Source organism: Oncorhynchus gorbuscha, linkage group LG02, assembly GCF_021184085.1.
Source record: "Oncorhynchus gorbuscha isolate QuinsamMale2020 ecotype Even-year linkage group LG02, OgorEven_v1.0, whole genome shotgun sequence".
Lineage (NCBI taxonomy): Eukaryota > Metazoa > Chordata > Actinopteri > Salmoniformes > Salmonidae > Oncorhynchus > Oncorhynchus gorbuscha.
In genome coordinates, this window is record NC_060174.1 from 48,749,597 (window position 1) to 48,771,191 (window position 21,595).

Sequence of the window (21,595 nt, forward strand, 5' to 3'; positions counted from 1 at the left end):
AGGCTGGCTCCGTCTCCATTGTGTGGAAAATAAATACGTGCAGTTGTGTCCCAGGGTGCGAAATAACACACCAGCCAAAGGATTTCACTGGTCATTTCATACCCAGCTGCAGGCCGAAAACAAAATGACATTGTCTTTTAAACGTCAAGAGCACAATAGTGTTGGGCCCAAGCAGGGACAGAGGGTAAGGCTCTTAAGTGCTGTTTATTTAGCTGAAGCTGTCAGCAGGCATGGAACTAAACTGAAGTTAGTTAGGAAGCTGACTGACAAGTATGCTCTGGTACCGGTATGTGCTTGCTATTGATATTTTAGGGGGTATTACCCCCATGAAAATAATTCAGAATAATTAATTTATTTAGCCGAGATGAAATGTGTTTTTTTTTTCTTTCGTTTTCTATAGCCATGATATTCATTCACATTTAAACATTTTAGTTCCTCACGACGGCCTACACGACAACACATTACGAAAGGGCAGCTTAGCTTTCCCCCTGTCATCCAATTGAGCTAACACCAGTTTCAGTCTTGTAGTTGGGATGAGAGGAGATGTGCTCCGTCTGCTGCTTGTCACTTCCCAGCACGTTCGACAGCACCTGGGGGAATCAGAGTCCGTCGCCAAGTCTTCCGTCAAACACTGCCTGATGGCTGTCTGGTTCACAGGGCAGCCTCGGTCAGCATACAAACACGGTCATCGCACCGCAGCTCAGCCCCGTCACCCTGTCGGCCACAGCATGCGTCGGTCTACTCCACTTGTCCCCGTCCTGCACTGTTTATGGCCAAAATGAAAGCCGATTTGTTCAGAGGTCTTGTTTGTTTTTAACAGGGAGGGCACGGCAGACAGAGTCTGTCAGTGGCCTGTGTAGCGCGTTGAAGATACAGCTTCTTCCTCTGCTCGGTTCCTGTGTATAGGATGTGTGTATCACTTTGTCAGGACTGTGGAGACAATCATAACAATGGCAGTATAAGTAAGAGGGATTATTAATTAGCGGAAGGGTAATTCATTTGCGAATTACATTTGGGGTTTATTGTGGTGGAGGATCAGTAAGCAGATGTTTGCTGGAGGCTATTTCACATATCTGTCTTTACGTCAAATATGTAGGCCAAGCCACTGTGGAATATGCTGCTCTTTTAGCGTAGCCATTGACCTTATGAATCTAAAATATGCATTACTAGTAGTATTAATGTATTATTATCATTATTAAATAACTAGTATTATTTAGATTTTCAGTAATGCCTCCGAAACATTCTTTATTAGTAGCGCAAAGCTGCCTGTCCAATAATTAACAGATATTATAAGTAAATACATAATAAGCTAATTGAAATAATGAGCTATTTGTTCTAATTTTATGTTCATCAATTAATTGCACCATTTGGATAAAAAGTAGTAAACATTATTATTTATGTTGTATTATTTAATGATGTGTATTTTATTCGCTCCATTGTTGGTATTACCGTTGCATGGTCCTTCTAAGGCTATCTGAACTCATTAGTATGTTGACATCAATGACATGTCCAGAACAAAACTGGCTACTGATTGGGATTGGGAAAGACAGGAACTCTACAATGACAATCATGCATTATGTTTTACTTGCTTTGTTTAATTACACAATTAAAAAGAATGGAAAGAAAAGCATAACATCCAACATGTTCTTTTTAAACAGATGAATGAATTCAAACCCTATTACTCCTCTTGTAAGAGAAAATAGAATAGCATGTCTACTGGAAATTCTCCGACAGATAATTATGGAGACTCATTATAGAGTCACAGGTTGGTAGGATTATGGAAGGAGCTTTCTGCTTAGAATAGTACAATGTGCTTTGAAATATATGATTAAACATTAAACGTGTTATCCTTCCTTTTTTTCTTTAAAAAAAAAACATTTTCCCAAACTTAAAGTTGACATTTGACCGCCAACCATCACCTTTGCCACTTGTTGTGAACCTCCAAAACTTCCAAGTCACTTGTTTTCTTTGCCAAGAGTTGTGTGAAGCTGTCAAGTTATTCTCACATACTTGATTGTGAAAGAGCAACGTGCTCTGAGATGATATCCTGCCAGCTTTTTCACAATCCATTAGTTCCTGGAGCAACATCAGAAGGAAGTGGAGGTAGAGTGAAATTCCTGTTCGACACAGATGTCAGGATCAAAAGTCAGAGACATTCTCCAAGCAGCAGGGGGGGCATGCTTGCTAGACCTGAAACATAACAACAATTAGCATCCATCCGCCATGTGACATACTCCTCATACAGCAGATCCTGTCTCCAGTTCTGTCAGCTGGCGCTCAAAGTGGAGGAGGGAGTCAAAAGCTCTTTCACGGGGGGAAATGCGAGGGATGGTGTAAGAGTTGTACTGTACAGTAGCTGTAACTGCATTTCACAGACCAATAAAGTCCTGTAAATGTATAGTAACATTAATACTCAATCATTGATTGACTGGTGTGATTGAGTGAAATGTCAATATTGTAATAGGGAAAACAAGTGTTTTGTATGGTAATGTTATATTTGTGTTTGAATCATCCACTTGACCAGATGGGTGATGATGGCCTTGGGTCTGTCGTGGCTGGTAGGGGATCAACTGGGTCATCAGTCCAGTTAGCAGTCTTCTCTTCCTAACCAGGTGCATATGCTAGGTTCAGCTGGAGCCTGAGTCCCTGCATATCTCTAAAACATATTGTTCCCCGCTCACCCAGGCTCGGACTGCCTCCGTCCACTGAGATCAGCTCTGTTATCACTGTCCAGTGAAGTGAGGCCCTAAGAAATATCTCAACTGTAGAATTGTATGAATTGTGTAGATATGTTGCATGGCGTGTTACGTGTGTCTTGGCATATCAAATAATGTGCATTGGGGCATATTGATTGATTGACCAGTAAGGAAACTCACTCACTTTTTTTGTCAAGTAAATGAACAGCAGTGAAAATCGTATGACATGGCCTGCCTACTGTTTATTTATTATTAGAAGTAAAAACGTATGTTGTTACAGAGAACTTGGGTTTTATCATTTGTTTGTAAAATGTGACAATGAAAAAAAAAAAAAGCTGAATTAAACTCGGTTTATAAACGGTTTTCCTAAAGCGCAGCCTGTTAACCACGATTTACAAAACATCCAAACAATTATTGAGCTCTCTCATAGACTAATAATGGCGATGTAATTATTAGTTGACAAATTATATTGATTTCAGGTCAAATGACTTGGAAGGCCAGACAAACAATAGGGAGAGCTAAACGCAGGTTGTGTATATGCATGCGCGTGTGTGTGTGTGTGTGTGCGAGTGCGAGTGCGAGTGTGAGTGTGTGTGTGTGTCGTTGCATGGGTGTACATGCATGCAGAAGTGAGTGCTTGTGTGTGTGTTGGGGGTAAAAGGTTATAAGATGGTCTAACAACAGAGAGAAGTCGTGTCTTCCAGCAGACGAATGGGAAACCTCCCCCCGTCTCTGCTTGACCTGCTCCTTGTTGTCCTGACAGTGGCCTCTTTGTCAACACAATGGCAGCCTCTGAAGTGTGAAGAAACAACATTAATATTGCCCAGCAGGAGGGGGAAATCTGGGTGCCATGCATGAATCCCCTCTCCATTTTCACCATTTAGCTCCCTGCTTTATTTACATATTTTAATGCACAAGCAGACAATTGTTATTAACAAATGTTAATTTTTGTGGTGGGCCTAAAAAATGTATATTGACAACTTTTGCTGTGGATACTCCCACATTATTATGACTGCAAACACAACGGCTGCAGTTGTAATTTGAGACACGGTGATTGACAGGCTATGATAATGGCTCTGTGGCCGTCAGATATAAAATACATAATTGCTCCTGGGTAGTGTTTTGCAGTGTTCACAGCTCAGGGAGTGTCTGGAGACCGAGAGCACCTTAAAAGTTCAAGTAGGCAAGTAGTCAGGTTAAACAGGGAATAACAATATTTAGGTGGTAGAACGTTCTATGACAGCATATTGGATGACTCTCACTCATATTCGGGTGGGAAGGTAGCCAAAAGGTTGCTGGATCGAATCCCCGAGCTGACAAGGTAAAAATATGTCCTCCTGCCCTGAGCAAGGCAGCTAACCCACTATTCCCCGGGCACCAGGGATGTTGTTTATGGCAGTCCCCCGCTCCTCTCTGATTCAGGGGTTGGGTTAAATGCAGAAGACACATTTCAGTTGAAGACATTCAGTTGTACAACTAACTAGGTATCCCCCTTTCCCTTTTCCATTCACCCAGTTCAATGTAACAGCTATAGGTTTAGGCTACTACATGGTACTTGAATTTTCCCTCTAGCCATCATGAGGTTGCTACAACCTAGCCTATGAATGAAAGTTTACAACATATCGAGAGACACATTTTAGGTGACAGACAGTGACACATTGACAGATAGTGTCATTCAATACCACCTTGCACACTCTTGCCTGCATCTAGCTGATATAGGGTGTAATCTTTAGTCCAAGAGTTGAAAACAAGAGTTTCTATTGGACAATTTCAGGTATGTTTATCCTCGTTGTGTTCCGTTTGCTTCCGTTTAAGAAATGTTTTTCAACAGAATTGGTGGAATGAATACGCCCCTGATCACACATAAACACAGTTCACATTCATAGCAGTCACGTTGTATTCCTTATCGCATCTATGCACTCTCCTCCTCACACCTTTTGTCATGTATTGTATTGTCATGTCTTGTCCCTGTGCTTTCTCTTCGTTTCCCCCTGCTGGTCGTATTAGGTTTCTTTCTCTCTCTTTATCCCTCTCTCTCTCTCTATCGTTCCGTTCCTGCTTCCAGCTGTTCCTCATTCTCCTAACGACCTTGTTTACTCTTTCACACCTGTCCCCTATTTTGCCCTCTGATTAAGTCTCTATTTCTCTCTCTGTTTCTGCTTCTGTCCTTGTCAGATTCTTGTTTGCTGTACCCTTGTTCCGTCCTGTTGTATTCTGCCTCGTCTTCAGATACTGCGTGTGAGCACGTGTCTCTATCCTCTACGGCCCGCGCCTACCCGAAGGGACCTGCAGTCTGTTGCCGCAAGCCCTGCAACTCTCCTCAACTATAGAGGATTTATGTTTTCCCTGTTTGGACATTTCCTGTAAAGGATTGAGGATTATGTTTTCTCCGTTTGGACTTTAATAAACTCAGTTTCTGTTAAGTCGCTTTTGGGTCCTCACTCACCTGCATAACACCTTTTGCCTTCACTTGTGGACTTCAATGCACAACACATCAGCTGTATGTGACCAGGCAAGAAAAACTTTCCAAGCCAAACCTCTACACATAGCCTACATCATTGTCACCATATTAGCTAAAGTAACGTCATGGTCAGCATAGCTAATAGAAATAACGCGTTAGTAAACCTGCTACAATCATGCAGTAATGTTACAGTGTACAGTCAGTGAGCAGTTACACCGGTGGGCCCTGCTGGCAGTAAATGAGTAAAACCAAAAGCTTACCTTGACTTGGAAGAGTTATATTGTTGTGTTGGAAAGTCATAGCTAGCTAGCTAACATAGCATCCCTCTGTTTGAGTAGGGTGTTTCAGTAGGCTAAACTAGCTAGCTAAGTAAGTGAAAGGGGATTTTTTTGTAAATCTCTCTTTCTCTATTCCTCTCTTGCTTCTCCTTCACTTTGCTTCTCCTTTAATTTGTTCAAAACTGTTCAAATATTGTCTTTCACTCTCTTTGAGTCAACTACTCACCACGTTTCATGCACTGCAGTGCTATAGCTAGCTGTAGCTTATGCTTTCAGCACTAGATTAATTATCTGATCCTTTGTTTGGGTGGACAAAATGTCAGTTCATGGTGCAAGAGCTCTGATAGGTTTGAGGACGTCCTCCGGAAGTTGTCTATAATTACTGTGTAAGTCTATGGAAGGGGATGAGAACCATAAGCCTCATAGGTTTTGTATTGAAGTCAATGTACCTAGAGGAGGACGGAAGCTAGCTGCCCTCCAGTTACACCATGGTGCTACCCTACAAAGTGCTGATGAGGCTACTGTAGACCTTCTTTGCAAAATAGTGTGTTTTAATCAATGATTTGGTGACGTAATTATATTTTGTATAGTTTTATCTAAAAAGGATAACTCCTTAAATGTTTAGCAATTTTGTCTTCCCCTTCCTCTGAGGGACCTCCACTGATACGAGGATAGCTTGAAATCCAAGTGGTCGACATGTATCCTTCTTGCCTATCAAGTGATCTTTTGGAGTGTTATAGATATACTTACTAGTATGAAGATTACAGTATGTATGCCTACCAGCACCTGCACACAGTATGCATCACACTGAATGATTGGTGTGGGTCAAAAAATGTGTTTGAATTTGTCATTGCTTTGATGGTTCCATTACCTATGTAAGAGACTTAGAGCACGACTCAAATCTATTAACACCACCAATGTTAATGGAGTGTTTCATATACAGCGATAACATCTCGATCAAACAGTAAAACTGCTCTCAATGTATGATGCCTTGCCCTCCGAGATGAAAGTATGGAGTATATCTAGCTAAACCCGAGCCTGTGGCCCCTCCACCCGCTCTGCTCCTCCGCCCAGTCTCTCTCATGTTCACCCAGGTCCACGGTGCGGGGCTTGGGAGTGGGTATCAAAGCACAGCGGCTGTGGGTGTTTGTTTGTGGGCCGGGGCCGGGGAGGGCTGGGTGGGGGGGTTGTAGCCAGACCTCCTGAATGGGATTAGTGGCTCCTAGGGAGAGGAGAGGGGATGTTGAGTGAACACCTGCCATGGTCTCAATAGAGTGGCGCGGAATCACCCCAATCACTTGCAGTAGGCCGAGCTGAATGGAGGGAGGGTGGGGTAGAGGGTGGGGTAGAGAGTACAGGGGGGCACTATTACCACTCCCATCCCACTGCAAAACATGCCGCACATAGTTACTTACCACGTCACACTTATACGTAGCCAAAACCAGGCAACAACTATAATATAGTTATGGCAAAGTAAGCCTTTATTTGTCTATGTTTAATGTGTGTGTGTGTGTGTGTGTGTGTGTGTGTGTGTGTGTGTGTGTGTGTGTGTGTGTGTGTGTGTGTGTGTGTGTGTGTGTGTGTGTGTGTGTGTGTGTGTGTGTGTGTGTGTGTGTGTGTGTGTGTGTGTGTGTGTGTGTGTGTGTGTGTGTGTGTGTGTGTGTGTGTGTGAGAGAGAGAGAGAGATGGGAGCAAGCATATTATGGGATTAAGGGCAATTTTTTTTCAATTACAGTTAAAAACCTCTGCTGACCTGAATAATTGATGTATTTTAACATAATCCCTTGGAGTTTGGGATGCTATTAACGCATGTGTCTAATGGTGTTCATAATGATATCCAGCTATAAGCCACTGTGTAATCAAGATGTCCTTTTTTCTTTGGATTCAGATGAGTTTTGTATCGTTCATAATGCCTGACAGTGAAAATGCTAAAGAGGGATCGTTCTTTTATGTGCTTTCATCTCTTTCAAATGTTTTGTAGATGTAGCGATGCCATTTCCTTTTGTTTTGAACTCTTCTTGGTGCTTCCCTGCAGCCTATTATACAGTCATATGAATCGATTCCTTAAATAAAGACCAATAATGGTGACACAAAAGGACGAAGTCACCCCACTTCAATACACCATTGTTTTCCTCCCATTTTTCGGTTTCCAAAAAGTTTTCCCAGCGTAATCATTCCTGCTGACATAAGTGAGGAGTCATAGTCTAGGAGACCTGTAAGATGTCTGTAATAGCTCTCCCTTCTATACACAGGCCTTTTTACTTTCGTTAGCAGGCCAGCCATTTTAATGACCTCCTCTACTTGTGTAGTGTGAGTCTAAAATGATTCCCCTCTTATCCCTCAATAAGCGAGCTAAGACGTGCATTCTATTCGGCTGTGGCCGGCCCTGAATAAGAGCCCGTCTTTAAAAGCCCATATTCCAATCGGAAAACAGGGAGTATGTCTGTTGATCTCTCAAAGACAGTAGCTGGAGACAGTAATGACGAGCCACTCTGAGGAGATGAAGAGGCCTTTGTTCTAGTTAAGAGGCTCTGTCTAAATATTCCTCTAGTGCTGCTTGGCCCCTCGACGCCCCTCAAGGCCTCTTCAGCTGTGAAGAGGATTGGTAAGGCCTCTGCTACGGACACGTCTCTTCATTAGCTTTGGCCATGGCGGTGTTAGACTGTGAAAGCCAGCCTAGGATGAGGTTGTGTCATGAGGGTCTGGTAAATACTTGTCTGGACCTCAGGCCCAAGCTCTTTATATACTCACAAAGTTAAGATGTCGAAATCGTAATGTCAGAATACTGTACACCAAAAAGACTGTTCAAAGATTACTTCAGATTGCTTTGATTTTGGACTTGGGGCAAGGGGAATACCGATTTGCACCTTTTAGCAGAGAATCACAACTTCTAACACTCACAAAACTACACTTATAGCAACTCTTTATTTGTTGTGAGAAGTTTTAGCTTTTTTTGTCAGCTTGTGAAATTCATTTGGATTTCAGAGAATCCACATGGACATATGGGGCAGCCATTGGTGAACAGATTATTAGGAGTACAGACAGGTGATGAAAGCCCACTACGGAGTGATTCTAATTACAGTGTTAGCGAGGCATGGACTGCATTTGTTACCAGCTAATTAAGATTCCCTTCAGTGAATGTGCTCGTCCTCAGTGTTTTGACAGAGGTTGTTGGACTCCTAATCTTTTATTGCATGCATGTCTTGTGTAAGTGTCTTTTCAAACACAGCCTATCACCTCTGGAGAAAAAAAAACATGAAATGTCGCATTGATTTGTGGGGGAATTTTCACTTGAGCTCATCTCTCTTTGCTGTCATTTGACCAGAGGTTCTATAAGCATCCACAATGATATGATTATAGCCAATCGCCTGCGTCTCTTCTCCAGTGAAGTAAATAAAAGGAATATTGACAGAGGGCTAAAATGCCACAACAGCATCATCATCCGGCCAGGTACGGGGGTTATTTTCTCCCCCTCCTTCGCCACTCCCATCCCGGGAGAGGAGAAACTCACGTGCACTCATACAGTAGCACACATTAGGATCAAGAGGCCGTAAGTCAGAGGCCACTGATTGAGCCTGTCTCCCAGAGAAAGGCTCGCCGACAGCAGAATCAATCCAGTGCTGTGTATTGATTTGGCAATATCACAGCTGCTTTCTAATGAAAGGGTAGAGAGAGCGAAGGGCAGAGAAAGCGAGAGATAGAGAGGGGAGAGAAGAGCCGAGTTGTACCAAGGCTGGAATTACCTTTCGATTCGCCGAGGTCCACAGTGTTGGGACTCTCATTTTGCCTGGGCACCTCTTCACCTGATCAATACAGCATCAGCCCAAAGCCCAGTAATTATCTCCATTCTCTCTCTCTCTCTCTCTCTCTCTCTCTCTCTCTCTCTCTCTCTCTCTCTCTCTCTCTCTCTCTCTCTCTCTCTCTCTCTCTCTCTCTCTCTCTCTCTCTCTCTCTCTCTCGGTCTCGGTCTCGGTCTCTCGCTCTCTCTCTATAGCCACACAGACAAAGATCCAGTGCCCGCCAGGCCAGCACCAGGGGATAGGAAGGTCATGCAAAATCAACCGCCCAAGCTGAAGGTGATGGGCGAAGAAAGGATCCCCTGGCTGCCAGGCCCGGCTGCAGTACTTAGCTGCAATTTTAATTACTGTAATTTCCCGTAGAAGTCGGAGAGGGAGCTGATGAAGTGAGGCACTCTCCTCCCCGCTGTTCCTGATGAGGCTCGATAGGTCTTCTAATTACGCGTTGACTCCGCCATTTGATTTCCCTCCGTGTTTAGTGCTAATAACCTGTAGAGTAGAGCCCACTTTTCCCTCTCTCCCCCCACCTCTCAGTCCCTGGTGTCAGTGTGGTAATTACACTGTGTGAAATCTCTACCGCAATCACAGCTGTCCGGACCTCACAGAGCAAGCCAGGTCAGCCGGGCCAACGCTAAGTCGAGAAGCTGGTCCCAGGCCGGGCCATCCATGACAGGAAACCAAATGTCTGTTGTAGGTCTATTCACTTTTAACATTTTTATTTCAGATCGCATGATTTCATCACTGATTTTGTTTGACCTTTAAGCTATACACAAAATGGAATAGGGAGAAGATATTTATAGGATTCATAAGACATTTTGTGTCTATTGTGACAGGATTATATACAGCAAAACACAGACCAATTGTTTGAGTTCTAAAGAGTCTGAATCCATCTATTTATGACTTTGTATCCCATTTAATGAATCATTTCAGAAACACCATTATTGGTCCAACTCATCCCAAACCATCTCAATTGGGTTGAGGTCGGGTGATTGTGGAGGCCAGGTCATCTGATGCAGCACACCATCACTCTCCTTCTTGGCCAAATAGCCCTTACACAGCCTGGGGGTGTGTTGGGTCGTTGTCCTGTTGAAAAACAATGATAGTCCCACTAAGCGCAAACCAGATGAGATGGCATATCGTTGCAGATTGCTGTGGTAGCCATGCTGGTTAAATTGTGCCTTAAATTCTAAATAAATCACAGACAGTGTCACCAACAAAGCAGCCGCACACCATCACACCTCCTCCTCCATGCTTCACGGAGGAAACCACACATGCAGAGATCATCTGTTCACCTACTCTGCTTCTTACAAAGACACGGTGGTTGGAACCAAAAATGTCAAGTTTGATGTCATCAGACCAAAGGACAGATTTCCACAGATCTAATGTCCATTGCTCGTGTTTCTTGGCCTTAACAAGTTTCTTATTATTATTGGTGTCCTTTATTAGTGGTTTCTTTGCAGCAATTCGAACACGAAGGCCTGATTCACGCAGTCTCCTCTGAACAGTTGATGTTGAGATGTGTCTGTTACTTGAAGCATTTATTTGGGCTGCAATTTCTGAGGCAGGTAACTCTAATAAACTTATCCACTTCAGCAGAGGTAACAGTGGGTCTTTCTTCCCTGTGGCCGTCCTCATGAGAGCCACTTCCATCATAGAGCTTGATGGTTTTTGCGATTGCACTTGAAGAAACTTAAAGGTCTTGACATTTTCCGTATTGACTTCATGTCTTAAAGTAATGATGGACTGTCATTTCTCTTTGCTCATTTGAGCTGTTCTTGCCTTAACATGGACTTGGTCTTTTACCAAATAGGGCTGTCTTCTGTATACCACCCATACCTTGTCACAACACAACTGATTGTCTCAAACGCATTAAGAAGGAAATCAATTCCACAAATTAACTTGTAACAATGCACACCTGTTCATTTAAATATATTCTAGGTGAATACATCATGAAGCTGGTTGAGAGAATGCCAAGAGTGTGCAAAGCTGTCATCAATGCAAAGGGTGGCTACTTTGAAAAATTGCAAATATAAAACATATTTTGATTTGTTTAACACTTTTTTTTGGTTATGACATGGTTATGACATGATATTTTACAACCTAACAATATCCCATAATGACAAAGTAAAAACAGGTCTTTAAAATGGTTTGCAAAAGTATAAAATTAAATGACTGACATATCACATTTACATAAGTATTCAGACCCTTTACACAGTACTTTGTTGAAGCACCTTTGGCAGCAATTATAGCCTCAAGAATTATTGGGTATGTCACTACAAGCTTTGCACACCTGTATTTGGGGAGTTTCTCCCGTTCTTCTCTGCAGATCCTCTCAAGCTCTGTCAGGTTGGATGGGGAGCATCACTGCACAGCTATTGTCAGGTCTCTCCAGAGATGTTAGATCATGCTCAAGTCTGGGCCCTGGCTGGGCCACTCAAGGACATTCAGAGACCCGAAGTCCCGAAGCCACTCCTGCGTTGTCTTGGCTGTGTGCTTTGGGTCGTTGTCCTGTTGGAAGGTATACCTTCGCCCCTGTCTGAGGTCCTGAGTGCTTTCATGTCATGGTTCCACCTGTCACCAGAGGGCAGCAGAGACTGTCCTACAGACGTGAATGACACACAGGTGTGTCCTATTAATCATTATGCGTTCCCTGTTCAAATATGTGTGTTTTCGGGTGTTCTTTGCAGAAGCTTGAATTTTTCACAGTGTGTGTTTGTTTCTTGAGTGAGTTTTCGAGACTTAGTGTTTGTTGTTTTTTCCAGTGTACTGTGATCCTGCGGCTACTGTTTATCAGTAAAGTATTTATGTTTATCCTTAACCACTGATTTCTCGTCTGGTCTCTTCTCTGCACCTGGGTCCAACCGCACCACATCCAATTTGTAAGTCGCTCTGGATAAGAGCGTCTGCTAAATGACTTAAATGTAAATGTAAATGGAGCAGGTTTTCATCAAGGATCTCTCTGTACTTTGCTCCATTCATCTTTCCCTCAATCCTATGTCCTATTCTAACTTTCTAAATGTCGACAGAAAATCAATGGCCAAGTTAATGCCACATAGCTACTGTCTCCTCAGCCAAGCTACATCATACTGGGGACCATTATTAATCAACAGTTTGTTTGTGTGTGTAACTCTGCCTGTAAACACGCTGGATGATTCAGAATCCATTGAAGAGCTTGAACGATTCATTGACGAGAGATACTTACGAACTCAAAGAAACATGTCGCTGGTTTCGGAGGATTCAAGCATTGTTAAGGACAACCAACCAAATCAACAAAACAAACCAAAACCAGGTTGGCCAATAGGTAACAACGATGGAACCAAACCATCCCCTAGTAAGAGGACGCGTGTGGCGAGTGGGGAGAGGTTTACTGAAATGGATGTTGACTTGTTAAAATCCCTCAATGAAAGGTTTGCCAAACTTGATATCTTGGATATATTACGAGAGGACATCAATGCATTATGTGCCAGTCTCGAATTCAGCCAACGTCAGATTGATGATCTAAGGAAAGAGAACACGGCACTGAAAGGTACTATAGACTCTACTCATAGCAAGGTGGAGCTGAAAGGTACTGTAGACTCTATTCATAGAACGGTGGAGCTGAAAGGTACTGTAGACTCTATTCATGGCAAGGTGGAGCTGAAAGGTACTGTAGACTCTATTCATAGCAAGGTGGAGCTGAAAGGTACTGTAGACTCTATTCATAGCAAGGTGGAGCTGAAAGGTACTGTAGACTCTATTCATAGCATGGTGGAGCTGAAAGGTGGAGACTCTATTCATAGAAGCTGAAAGGTACTGTAGACTCTATTCATAGCACGGTGGAGCTGAAAGGTACTGTAGACTCTATTCATAGCACGGTGGAGCTGAAAGGTACTGTAGACTCTATTCATAGCACGGTGGAGCTGAAAGGTACTGTAGACTCTATTCATAGCACGGTGGAGCTGAGAAAGGTGACTGTAGACTCTATTCATAGCACGGTGGAGCTGAAAGGTACTGTAGACTCTATTCATAGCACGGTGGAGCTGAAAGGTACTGTAGACTCTATTCATAGCACGGTGGAGCTGAAAGGTACTGTAGACTCTATTCATAGCACGGTGGAGCTGAAAGGTACTGTAGACTCTATTCATAGCACGGTGGAGCTGAAAGGTACTGTAGACTCTATTCATAGCACGGTGGAGCTGAAAGGTACTGTAGACTCTATTCATAGCACGGTGGAGCTGAAAGGTACTGTAGACTCTATTCATAGCAAGGTGGAGCTGAAAGGTACTGTAGACTCTATTCATAGCACGGTGGAGCTGAAAGGTACTGTAGACTCTATTCATAGCAAGGTGGAGCTGAAAGGTACTGTAGACTCTATTCATAGCAAGGTGGAGCTGAAAGGTACTGTAGACTCTATTCATAGCACGGTGGAGCTGAAAGGTACTGTAGACTCTATTCATAGCAAGGTGGAGCTGAAAGGTACTGTAGACTCTATTCATAGCAAGGTGGAGCTGAAAGGTACTGTAGACTCTATTCATAGCAAGGTGGAGCTGAAAGGTACTGTAGACTCTATTCATAGCAAGGTGGAGCTGAAAGGTACTGCAAGGTAGACTCTATTCATAGCAAGGTGGAGCTGAAAGGTACTGTAGACTCTATTCATAGCAAGGTGGAGCTGAGCTGAAAGGTGGAGCTGTAGACTCTATTCATAGCACGGTGGAGCTGAGACTCTATTCATAGGTGGAGCTGAAAGGTACTGAGACTCTATTCATAGCAAGGTGGGTAGCTGAAAGGTACTGTAGACTCTATTCATAGCAAGGTGGAGCTGAAAGGTACTGTAGACTCTATTCATAGCAAGGTGGAGCTGAAAGGTACTGTAGACTCTATTCATAGCAAGGTGGAGCTGAAAGGTACTGTAGACTCTATTCATAGCAAGGTGGAGCTGAAAGGTACTGTAGACTCTATTCATAGCAAGGTGGAGCTGAAAGGTACTGTAGACTCTATTCATAGCAAGGTGGAGCTGAAAGGTACTGTAGACTCTATTCATAGCAAGGTGGAGCTGAAAGGTACTGTAGACTCTATTCATAGCAAGGTGGAGCTGAAAGGTACTGTAGACTCTATTCATAGCAAGGTGGAGCTGAAAGGTACTGGACTCTATTCATAGCAAGGTGGAGCTGAAAGGTACTGTAGACTCTATTCATAGCAAGGTGGAGCTGAAAGGTACTGTAGACTCTATTCATAGCAAGGTGGAGCTGAAAGGTACTGTAGACTCTATTCATAGCAAGGTGGAGCTGAAAGGTACTGTAGACTCTATTCATAGCAAGGTGGAGCTGAAAGGTACTGTAGACTCTATTCATAGCAAGGTGGAGCTGAAAGGTACTGTAGACTCTATTCATAGCAAGGTGGAGCTGAAAGGTACTGTAGACTCTATTCATAGTGGAGCTGAAAGGTACTGTAGACTCTATTCATAGCAAAGCTGAAAGGTACTGTAGACTCTATTCATAGCACGGTGGAGCTGAAAGGTACTGTAGACTCTATTCATAGCACGGTGGAGCTGAAAGGTACTGTAGACTCTATTCATAGCACGGTGGAGCTGAAAGGTACTGTAGACTCTATTCATAGCACGGTGGAGCTGAAAGGTACTGTAGACTATTCTATTCTGTAGACTCTATTCATAGCACGGTGGAGCTGAAAGGTACTGTAGACTCTATTCATAGCACGGTGGAGCTGAAAGGTACTGTAGACTCTATTCATAGCACGGTGGAGCTGAAAGGTACTGTAGACTCTATTCATAGCAAGGTGGAGCTGAAAGGTACTGTAGACTCTATTCATAGCAAGGTGGAGCTGAAAGGTACTGTAGACTCTATTCATAGCAAGGTGGAGCTGAAAGGTACTGTAGACTCTATTCATAGCAAGGTGGAGCTGAAAGGTACTGTAGACTCTATTCATAGCAAGGTGGAGCTGAAAGGTACTGTAGACTCTATTCATAGCAAGCTGAAAGGTACTGGAGCTGAAAGGTACTGTAGACTCTATTCATAGCACGGTGGAGCTGAAAGGTACTGTAGACTCTATTCATAGCAAGGTGGAGCTGAAAGGTACTGTAGACTCTATTCATAGCAAGGTGGAGCTGAAAGGTACTGTAGACTCTATTCATAGCAAGGTGGAGCTGAAAGGTACTGTAGACTCTATTCATAGCAAGGTGGAGCTGAAAGGTACTGTAGACTCTATTCATAGCAAGGTGGAGCTGAAAGGTACTGTAGACTCTATTCATAGCAAGGTGGAGCTGAAAGGTACTGTAGACTCTATTCATAGCACGGTGGAGCTGAAAGGTACTGTAGACTCTATTCATAGCTGGAGCTGAAAGGTACTAGACTCTATTCATAGCAAGGTGGAGCTGAAAGGTACTGTAGACTCTATTCATAGCAAGGTGGAGCTGAAAGGTACTGTAGACTCTATTCATAGCAAGGTGGAGCTGAAAGGTACTGTAGACTCTATTCATAGCAAGGTGGAGCTGAAAGGTACTGTAGACTCTATTCATAGCAAGGTGGAGCTGAAAGGTACTGTAGACTCTATTCATAGCAAGGTGGAGCTGAAAGGTAGCTTCATAGCAAGCTGAAAGGTACTGTAGACTCTATTCATAGCAAGGTGGAGCTGAAAGGTACTGTAGACTCTATTCATAGCAAGGTGGAGCTGAAAGGTACTGTAGACTCTATTCATAGCAAGGTGGAGCTGAAAGGTACTGTAGACTCTATTCATAGCAAGGTGGAGCTGAAAGGTACTGTAGACTCTATTCATAGCAAGGTGGAGCTGAAAGGTACTGTAGACTCTATTCATAGCAAGGTGGAGCTGAAAGGTACTGTAGACTCTATTCATAGCAAGGTGGAGCTGAAAGGTACTGTAGACTATATTCATTGCAAGGTGGAGCTGAAAGGTACTGTAGACTCTATTCATAGCACGGTGGAGCTGAAAGGTACTGTAGACTATTCATAGCAAGGTGGAGCTGAAAGGTACTGTAGACTCTATTCATAGCAAGGTGGAGCTGAAAGGTACTGTAGACTCTATTCATAGCACGGTGGAGCTGAAAGGTACTGTAGACTCTATTCATAGCAAGGTGGAGCTGAAAGGTACTGTAGACTCTATTCATAGCAAGGTGGAGCTGAAAGGTACTGTAGACTCTATTCATAGCAAGGTGGAGGTGGTGCAAAGGGAGAACAAACAACTTAAAGAATCATTGCTTGATGTACAGTGTCGATCAATGCGGAACCATCTAATATTCTCAGGGATACCGAGAATGACAACAGGAGAATGACAACAGCAGAGGCTGCGAGGACACAGTCCGAGACTTTATGTCAACTCAATTAAAACTGCCCACTGACGTTGTGCGTAATGCCACTTTCTCCAGAGTCCATAGAATAGGTAAGGCCACGAGCTATTATTGCATGTTTTGACAAATTTAAGCAAAAGGAAATGACCAAGAACATGGGCAGAGAACTCAGAAACACTGATGTTGGAATGAATGATCACTTCCCCACCGAGGTCAATGAAAGGAGAAAAAAACTATAACCCCTCATGAAGGAAAAGCGTTGCCTGAATCAACTAGTCTCCATGGTGATGGATAAACTTTATCAACGGGCAATTGTATCGGGACTCTAGAGTAACTCCCTGACTATTTTAATTTAATGTTTAAAACCAAGTTTGTGTGTTGTAGTGTATCATGGCAACTATAACAAATACATGCTCTATTGATCTCCACTTGATAAGGAAAGGGTTGCATATAGCTCAGGTTAATGTATGTAGCCTTCTTAACAAAATATGTGAGGTTTTTAACTTGGTCAACATAAATAATATTCATATTTTGGCTTTGACCGAAACCCATTTAGATGCATCTGTAAATGATGGGCAAATGAACATTCAAGGATATAGTCTACTGAGAACGGACAGGAACAGGAATGGTGTGGGTGTTGCACTGTATATTCAGAATCATATACCTTTGAAGAGGAGGGATGACCTTAATGTAGGTCAAATAGAGGCACTATGGGCTCAAGTACATCTGCCTAACCAGGCACCCATATTGGTAGGATGTGTGTATATAGACCTCCTAGCTCTACGGTGTCCTATCTGGATGACATATGTACTGGGTTTGACCAGGCCACAGATAGCAACAGACATGTATTTATCTTGGGTGATTTTAATATAAATTGGAAGGATCACAATAATTTGAATAGAACACAATTGATGAGATATGCCAAGAACTGCGGTTTGAAACAAATGGTTAATGATACTACTAGATCTTCAATTAAGTTGGGTCATCGTTCAGACACATGCATTGATCTGATTTTCTGTAATATACCATTGCAATGCTTAAAAGCCAGATCAATGCCAGTGGGCTGGACAGACCATAATATTGTGACCATAATCATGAACACCAAGGTTCCAAAGAAACCCCAAAGGATTGTGGTCAAGATACATTTTAAAACATTTAATCATTAGCTCAATGGCTCAATGCTATGGATAATGGCGAGTTTGTGGGTGTACTATTTTTAGATTTCAGTGCAGCATTTGATTTATTGGATCATTAAATAATTTTGACAAAATTAATGCATTATGGTTTTAAGGAGGTAGCATTGAATTGGGTACAGTCATATCTAACTGACAGGAAACAGTCCACCTACAGTATATCAATGGTTCTTTTTCTTCCCCTCATGTGTTAAACTGTGGAATACCGCAGGGCAGCTGCCTTGGGCCACTTCTTTATTTAATATATACCAACGATCTTCCCTATGCCTTAGCTCAAGCTACGATATTTGCAGATGATACTACAATTTATGCAGCAAGACAATCGGTTAAACAGGTACAGCAAGCTTTACAAGGATATTTGGAGAATATCAGGGGGTGGGTTTGCCAAAACAACTTGTTTTAAACACCAAGAAAACCAAAGTTATGTTGGTCTGTTCAACTAGGAAAAGGCCAAAACAGCATGGGATACAATTAAGTATGGGAGGAGTACAAATTGAATAAGTGGCAGAAACCAAACTATTGAGAGTGCAGCTAGACAACTGCTTATCATGGTTATCTTAAATAACGAATCTATGTAAAAAGAAATTTATTAAAACAGCATGCATAATCAGAAGGATAGCTAAATATTTACCAGGAAAAATTAATCAGCAAATAACACAAGCATTAATTGAGAGTCAGGTGAACTACTGTACTGTGGTCTGGAGAAATGCATCATCAAGTGAAGTTAGGAGGCTGCAGAATGCACAGAACAAAGCAGAAAGGATTGTTTTAAGGAGGAGATATGGTTCTTCTGTTGCAGTCATGCGCAGTGTTCTTGGTTGGTCATCAATCGACAGGATAATTGAAAAAAAACATGCTTATTTTATTTCATAATATACATCATTTAAAACGGCCAAGTTCTCTTTACAACGGTATTCAGATGGTAAGAGACAGACATTCCGTAAATACTAGGAATAGATTGTCCACCATCTATGCGTTATCCAGAAAGAAAAGAGAAATAGGCAAAAGAACATTTCGATTTAGAGCAATAAAGAAATGGAATAAATTCACTGAGCAAACTAGAAACCTTTCAATATAAAAATGTAAACATTATTTAGATTGAGTATTTATTGGGTAATTATGTTAGTATATTATGTATGTTTGTAATAGTGTATTATATGTGAAAGTGTGTTCGTATTATAAATGGTATTTTAATGTTTAAGGACTCTTGGAAGATTAGTCCAAATGGGGACTAAAATACATCCAAATCAAATCAAATAAATCAAACCCTGACTAGTCTCCCATTCCCTGCTGCTGAAAAACATTCCCACAGCATAATGCTGCCACTACCATGCTTCACCGTAGGGATGGTGCCAGGTTTCTTCTAGACGTGACTCTTGGCATTCAGGCCAAAGAGTTCATTCTTGGTTTCATCAGACCAGTGAATCTTGTTTCTCATGGTCTGAGAGTCTTTAGGTGCCTTTTGGCAAACTCCAAGCGGGCTGTCATGTGCCATTTACTGAAGAGTGGCTTCCATCTGGAAACTCCACATAAAGGCCTGATTGGTGGAGTGCTGCAGAGATGGTTGTCCTTCTGGAAGGGTCTCCCATCTCCACAGAGGAACTCTTAAGCTCTGTCAGAGTGACCATCGGGTTCTTTGCCACCTCCCTGGCCAAGGTCCTTCCCCCCCAATTACTCCATTTGGCCAGGTGGCCAGCTCTAGGAAGAGTCTTGGTGGTTCCAATCTTCTTCTATTTAACAATAATAAAGGCCACTGTGTGCTTGGGGAACTTCAGTACGGCAGACATTTTTTGGTACCCTTCCCCAGATCTGTGCCCCGACATAATCCTGTCTCAGAGTTCTGCGAACAATTCCTTCGACCTCATGGCTTGGTTTTTGCTCTGACATGCACTGTCAACTGTGAGACCTTATATAAACAGGTGTGTGCCTTTCCAAATGATGTCCAATCAATTTAATTTACCACAGGTGAACTCCAATCAAGTTGTAGAAACCTCTCAAGGATGATCAATGGAAACAGGATGCACCTGAGCTCAATTTCGAGTCTCATAGCAAAGGGTCTGAATAATTATGTAAATAAGGTATTTCTGTTTCTAAAAACCTGTTTTCACTTTGTCATTGTGGGGTAATTGTGTGTAGATTGATGAGGAAAATCTGTAATGTAATACTTTTTAGAATAAGGCTGTAATGTAACAAATTGTGGAAAAAGTCAAGGGGTCTGAATACTTTCCAAATGCACTGTATATTTACATTCCTTTATTTCTCAGAAAACTTAGGGGACCAAATAAAATTGCCTACGGGCTGCTAGTTGGGGAACCCTGCTGTACAGTAATACAATAGCACACACACTGGACCAGTTTTTGCACTCAGTCAGAGTTGGGCCTTGATTCTCCTCTCCTCTTCTTCTCTGTATTGCAGCCTAACTCCTGCTTGCTCTGAAATTGGAATGTTATGCATCAGTGCCCGCCACACACTAGTCTCCCACTGATCTTTGGTGTTTTATGGAGTCATAGGGACAAGTGTGTAACCTGTTAAACAGAGGGTGGGACTTCACTGTTTGAGTGAGAGGTTATGGCTAAGAGATGGTGGAGTGCCTCTCACTGCTATAAGAGAGCTTTGTTATGCCTGAAAGAACAAAGAGATAGCTGGCTGCATCTACTGTGGATTCTTCTCATTGTGCTGTGGGTGAGATGGTGACCTACGAGCAGCCGCTTTACATTTCAAGAACAAGATTTACTTACAGTACAGTGCAATAGGTTTCAAACTACTAGCATACAGAGCACATTGAGTCATTTGTTCCACTATAGTGCTTCGGGGAGTGGGAAAAAGTTCTGCAATTTCCCTCTCTCGCCTCTCTCTCTCTTTTGCTCTCTCCCTCTGTGGGGACTGTGTTAGCGGGTCGGTCTTGTCCTCTGAATACTGTGTGTCAGTCTGAGGGCAGCCTTTCACTGAGCATTCTCTGATTCTTACCTCCCACCACAATGGGCCTGCAATGAGTTATTGACTTGTGTGTGTATCACCCTCTTCATGAAACAACACAACGCTGACTGTCTCCCACTTCACTAGCTGGATGAATAATTGATTTCACTGCGATGACCGAGATGAGAGGAGTAGCAAATAGAGGAGTGCCAGAGAGAACGACAGAGGAAGAGAAAGGACGCTTTGTGAACGTGACAAACCTCAGTCACGTCTCCTTTCTGTCCATGGGTTGAAGGGTTGTTTTACTACTGAATTGCTGTTGTTATTAAATCTGATTACTACGGTATTGTGGCAGTGTAGTTGTATCTTCATCCTTATCTTCTTGCTTTTCTTTACATGACAGAAAGAAAGTTACCAAGAAGGAGATTCTCAGTCTCACGGTGAAACAGCCTCACGGCACCCCCCCCCCCAAAAAAAAGGTGGGTTTAACAAACACCACACCAAGTTTTGTTGACTCATCTACCCCCATTGTGTGAGAGCATTAGGTCCCAAAATATTCTGTTTTGTCTGTGCTCTGTTGTGCTGTGAGTGAAGTGAAGCAGCGGATGGGCCATTGAGAGGAGAGGCCCTGTTGGTCCTAGACGGCCCGGGACCTCAAAGCAGCCCTGGTCATTATAGCACTGGACTTCTATATGCCTCACTGACTCCATACACACAGTAATAACAACACTCCACCACAGCCCTGTGGAACGGGATGGGCAGACCTGTAGCTTCTCATTACATAATAAAGCAACACCGAGGACTCCTTATACAAGTGTTACATGGGTAGTTCACCCACATTACAAATGTATTGAATATACTGTATCATTGTTTGGATACGTAGGGATTGGACACAGAGTGCAATATAAACTAAAATATACAAATAAAATGAAATGTTATGTCACATGAGCCGAATAC